The sequence below is a fragment of the Amphiura filiformis genome, chromosome 2 (genome assembly GCF_039555335.1).
Source record: "Amphiura filiformis chromosome 2, Afil_fr2py, whole genome shotgun sequence".
Classification (NCBI taxonomy): Eukaryota; Metazoa; Echinodermata; class Ophiuroidea; order Amphilepidida; family Amphiuridae; genus Amphiura; species Amphiura filiformis.
The window spans coordinates 59860229-59866236 of NC_092629.1; positions in this window are offsets into that span (position 1 = coordinate 59860229).

Here is a 6008-nt window from a genome sequence, read left to right on the forward strand (position 1 = left end):
AACTACTAGTACTATACCGTAAAACCCCGTCTACAAGGATATACCTAAGAAACGCCCTCAATAAAATTGGTTGCTTGTTGTATTTGGAGTTTGAGCAAATATATGCATTCCATCTAAGTATGTTGTAACACCAATCAATTGTATTGACATAATAACGACTGTTTCGTATATCAGGATCGTATAGCTCAATTGATAGAGCGTCAGACTTTGGAACTGAAGACATGCTGAAGAGAGCATGGTCCGGGCACCGGTTCCGTTTTTCATTCTCGTTTAATTTTAACTTTTGACATGTTCTTTTTATCTTTCTTCAAATCTACCTTTTTACTTTTAATTTTAGGTGCGTGTTTTTTTTTAATATTTTTTTTTATAGTTTTTTTTAGTAATTTTGTGGTTTTATAGAAACTAGTAAAAGCATTTATTCTAAATAATAGCGAAACCCACGGTTAGACAGATGTGTTGTAACTACTTGTCTGTCCTCGTCTTTGCAATAAAAACCTATGTTGCACCTTTGTGCCATCCCAATTCTTGAGGTTGGGTGCGTTTTTGGCTTAAGCACGATTTTGTTTCTACTTGAAATGAAATCAAAATAAATATTGTTCTGTTGCCACAATTGCAGTTTTTTCAATAAAAAAAAATAGACGAGGAATAATAATTATTCCATATTTGAATCTATTTTCCCATCAAGAATAGAGTGTCTTCAAAAACTTCAATCAATTCATCTGACAAAGGAAACTATTCTGGTCATTCAATTTTGTTTCGCTTGCACCTGTTATATCACAGGCGTTGGTAGAGAAGGCACACTTCTCTTGTCTTCACCGAAGTAGTGATGTAAACACTAACATGATTAATTACCATAGCTAGCAATGGACATACACTATTTTTTGTTCCACTTGAACCCATACTATAGGCTATTCGCTGTCGATGTGACGTAATTAATCGGATTAACTACCATAGCAATTGATGAATACAATTTCGAATATATAGCCCTGCACTTCATCGTTCACGTGGCACCTATGCATTATAGGTCTGTCACACTACACCGAATAGGTCTTCCGTACAAGAAACGGATGGTATTTTAGTAAATCCGTTGTTGTTCGTCAATGATCGTTTTATGTTCTTTTTATGTCCTGCTATCATCCGCCAAATGCGTTTCGTGTTAGGTGATGTTCGTTAAGTCCGTCGGCAAGTTTTGTGCATGCACAAAACTTGAAACGGAGTGTACCGAATACACATGTTCGGTATTAATCCGATGTGTGTTCGTATGGTGCTGCATATTGCCGGAGTTTGTTCGCTCTCCTTTCGTTCATGTTCGTTCTTTGTTCGTTGCACTCGGCCCGTGTTCGTTGCAAATACGTTCCTGTGAGGCCTTCACCACCGGATAGCATATTTTTGCATTCGGTGATGTCCGTTGACCCAGACCGTGTTAGTGTCACACTACACCGGATCGGTCTTCCGTATAAGAAACGGATGGTATTTTAGCAAATCCGTTAGTGTTCGTCAATATTCGTTTTATGTTCTTCACATGTCCTGCTATTATCCGCCAAATGCGTTTCGTGTTAGGTGATGTTTGTTTAGTCCGTCGACAATACGTTTCAAGTTTTGTGCATGCACAAAACTTGAAACGGAGTGTGCCGAGTACACATGTTCGGAAGTTGTCCGATGTGTGTTCGTACTGTTCTGTATATATACCCTGGGTTTGTTCGTTATTCTTTCGTTTATATACCGCAGGTGTTTGCAAGGTTTCGCAGGCGCTTGTGCCGGATGTAGGCCTATGGTGAACATGTGCATCGATCATGGAGGGGGGGGGGCTTTCTGAAGGGTGTGTGACGCAATATCATATTTCCCCCAGTACTTTAGTGACTGACAAGTAGAAAAAAGGGGGAAAGGAGAGAAAAAAGAAAAGAAAGTGAGAAAAATTGAAGAGAGAAGAGAAGAGAAAAAGTTAAATTGCACGTAATTAAGTAGGCCTGTGCATGTAAGTACTATTGAGGGAGGGGCACTTTCTGAAGGGTAGAGGACGCAATATCAAATTCCTACCAGTTTTAGTGATTGACAAGAAAGAAAAAAGAAGAGAAAACATGGAAAAGGTTAAATTGTACGTTATTGAGTAGGCCCAGGATAGTATAGGCCTATAGTAAGCCTAAGTATAGGCCTGTGATTATTATAGGCAGTGCTTAAATGTGGTTCCTTGGCCCAAAAGCCTGTGAAAATTACTACCGGCCCGTCGATATGTAGGGCCCGTGACATTTTGTCACCAAAGACTTAGGTCTATTACTGACTTTAACATATCAATCCATGCATGCTTTACCTGAAATTACGAGTCTGAAGTCTTATATCTAAGTGTCAGTGGATCAGTGTAACATTTTAAATTTTGCAAATTCAGTTCGGGCCTTCTTTGCTTTTTGTTTAAGGCAATAATAGTGTAAAAATGATGCACCAAAAACAATTTTCCAAATTTTCCATTTTTAAAACTAAATTTTATACAATAGGCCTAGGCCTAATAATGTAAATAGGCCCTACAGTCCCCATGCAAATGGCTTCAGTTGGACCTTCATTTTTTTAAATGGACAAGTCTTCCTTTTTGCTTCTGCTATGGACATCCACGTGTTATTTTTAAAACAATTGTTTATATTATACAATAATGGTGAAAACTTTTCAATGGCTTCAATTAGGCTTTCGTTTCACCAATTTGCGGCTGTTTCAAACTAAAATAGTACCCAATAATAGTGCTAAAATTGATCCAAAAAATGACAAATGGCTTCAATTGGGCCTTCATTGTCCAAAGGTTTCTCACCTCTATTGCCCCCAGACGCTGGTTGCCCTGATATATCAGATTTATAGCCCTTTTGTACTTATTAGCCAATATTTGGACATTTTCGTCAAAGTTTTCCCCCTTAAAAGTTGTCTTTCCCCACTTTGTTCACCTTCTGAAAAAGTGCTTGCTACGTCACTGCCTCTAAGGGGTCAAAACCCTCTCAAACCCCCCCTCCTCCCCACTTTTCTGATAGGGTGGACGCCCCTGTTGGTGCCACATGCCACGGATTCGCCGGTCATTTGTCGGACGTTGAACGATTGAATATAAAACGCCTGCAGGATTATTAGCGGCCACAACGCTTAGAGAGACGAACGGGAATCGGACCCCCAAATCCGGACATTTGTCGGCCGTTGACCCCCAAATCCGGTCATTTGTCGGACGTTGAACGATCGAAAATAAGACGCCTGCAGGATTATTAGCGGCCACAACGCATAAAGAAACGAACGGGAATCGGACCCCAAATCCGGTCATTTGTCGGACGTTGAACGATCGGATATAAGACGCCTGCAGGATTATTAGCGGCCACAACGCATAGAGAGACGAACGGGAATCGGACCCAAAATCCCACCGAATCTTCTGCCGGACTGGTGATTTTTCCACCGAATAAAATATTGTTGTATTCGGTGATGTACGTTGATCCAGTCCGTCGTAGTGTGACAGACCTATTAAACCATAGTTGTCAAAGAAATGCTAATCACTCGCCATGTAAGATTAGTATTTATGAAAAGAGTGGTATTCAATCTATGTTTGGTGACATACGCGGGTGATTGGTGCAATCTGCTTGATGGTAGTTATTGCGATTATTACGTCACTTCGACAGCGAATTGTAGTATAGACGAATCCAACAAGCCAAGTGATGGTCAGAATTTATTCGGCCATTATACGCTGGTGAAGTTGCGTAATTAATCGGATTAATTACCATAGCAATAGGTGAAAACAATTTTGAACATATCGCGCTGCGCTACAAGCAGGTTACACTCATCACCTGTACTGTGTATGTCTGCAATCATAGATTGAATACAATACTGGTCTTTTCAAAGATCTTACAGGTGCAGCATGATATGGTTCAATGAAGAGGTACCGCCTGAACGTATCAGTGTATAACGCGGTATATTCAAAAATTGTTTTCACCTATTGCTATGGTAGTTAATCCGATTATTACGTAACTTCGCCAGCGTATTGGAATAAAACAGGAGGATGTGAGTTCATAAGGGCAATGTCGGGGATAGGTCACAATCGATGTGGAGAGATGAGAGGTCCGACCAACAGCCATAGCGATTCAACTAATTCCAGCGGACGGTCTGTGGCTAGTAATGAATCGTCTTTGACCACATGCGCAGATCTGTCTCGTCAGGAAGATATTTAATATCCCGAATTTATAATAGGCCTATGCCTACCAGTTCCATCGTATAACCGATCTGCTAGAGAATATTTGTTACCATGTTTAAGGGATCCAAAATGAGCGTTTATTGCGTTTCGACAGTATTTTTTGTGGGACATGAGAGCACCTCAGACCTATCGAATTGCATTCTGAATACGAAGCATGTCTTTATGATATCAAATAATTTTCATTTTTTTAAAATCACAATATAATACCTATTTTATGACAAATTATAAAAATTTGATATTTTTCAAATTTTTGATATATAACAGTCCTCGAAGTAAATTATATAAATCGAATGATATATTCTTAAAGTGTATGTAGCTGGGAGGAAAAGCCGACGGTCAATTGAAAATTTTGACCTTTCATATTGAAGATATGGATTTTTTTCCCAAAAAGACCTAATTTGTTTTGGTGTTTTGGGAGAAAAATCCATATCTTCAATATGAAAGGTCAAAATTTTCAATTGACCGTCGGCTTTTCATCCCACCTACATACACTTTAAGTATAAATCATCAGATTTATAAAGTTTACTTCAAGTACTGTTAAATATCAAAAATATCAATTTTAATGATTTGCCATAAAATGTGTATTAAATTGCGAATTTCAAAAATCAAAATTATTTGATATCAGAATGACATTCTTCGCATTCAGAATGCAATTCGATATGTCTGATGTGCTCTAATGTCCCAAAATAAATACTGTCCAAACGTTCATACCCCAGCCCTTAATAAATTCGTATTTATCGTATAATAAAATGTAGCCAAATGTATATTATGTGTCACACGGTTTTCTGCTGAACCACTAGCAGGCTATGGTACCACATCTATGACAATGACAAAGGTGAATTTTGATGATTTTTTCGATCGTCCGGATGAGAAAATCACTGAATGGTTCTTTAGTTCCCTCCTCTCCTTATCCTGCCAATATTATATGAATCAAAGAAAAATAAAGAAAAAATAAAATTAAACAAGAAAAAAAAAAAAAAAAAAAACAATGAAAGAAAAACAATAGAATAAATTAAACTAAATATGAAAAAAAATGATCACGAAAGGAGTCTTTAGAAAATGCAAGAAAATATAAATGAAAAGTTTGAACAATATTTTGTTTATAAAAGTTTGTGTGACCGTGATGAGGCTCGAACTCACCATCTTCCGATCTAAAGAACCAAAGTCTTATGCCTTGCCAAGTGAGCTATGCTCGTGAGATGCGAAATAAAGATAAAATAATACATTGTATACCTGCTTGTGTCGGTAAATGATTTGCTCAAATTCCATAATGATATAATATTGTGGAGGGCGCTAGCGTGAAATATGCTATCATCACAGTCGCTTCTATTCCGTATAGACGGGTTTCTACGGTATACTAGTATTGAGGCAAAACTCGGCCTTCGGCCTCGTTGTTCGGCTTCGCCGAACATGCTCGGCTTGTCCGAGCCCCCCCCACATAGCCGAGGTCATTCTTGAAGGACTAGTTTGACCTTACCCAGATAAATTGGCTTGAAATATTTGTTATTTCTTTCCAACTGTATTAAAACTTTCAGCCAATAATACACCGCCAAACGTACGCCACGTATAGCACAATATTAATGTATCATTGGTATACAAACATAATAGTGTCTATGTCAGATTGAATCAATGTGTTTTCATTAATGTAACAAAATCTTGCAAAAATCCCTGTTTTATTTTTGAGAGTATTAATTCTGATTATTGTAACAACAGCTTCATGTAGGTGTTGGGGATATTTGATTGCAATCCAGGGAAATAATCCAAGGGTGTTGTATGCCCGGGCTTCGTCTACTCGTACCTGGCA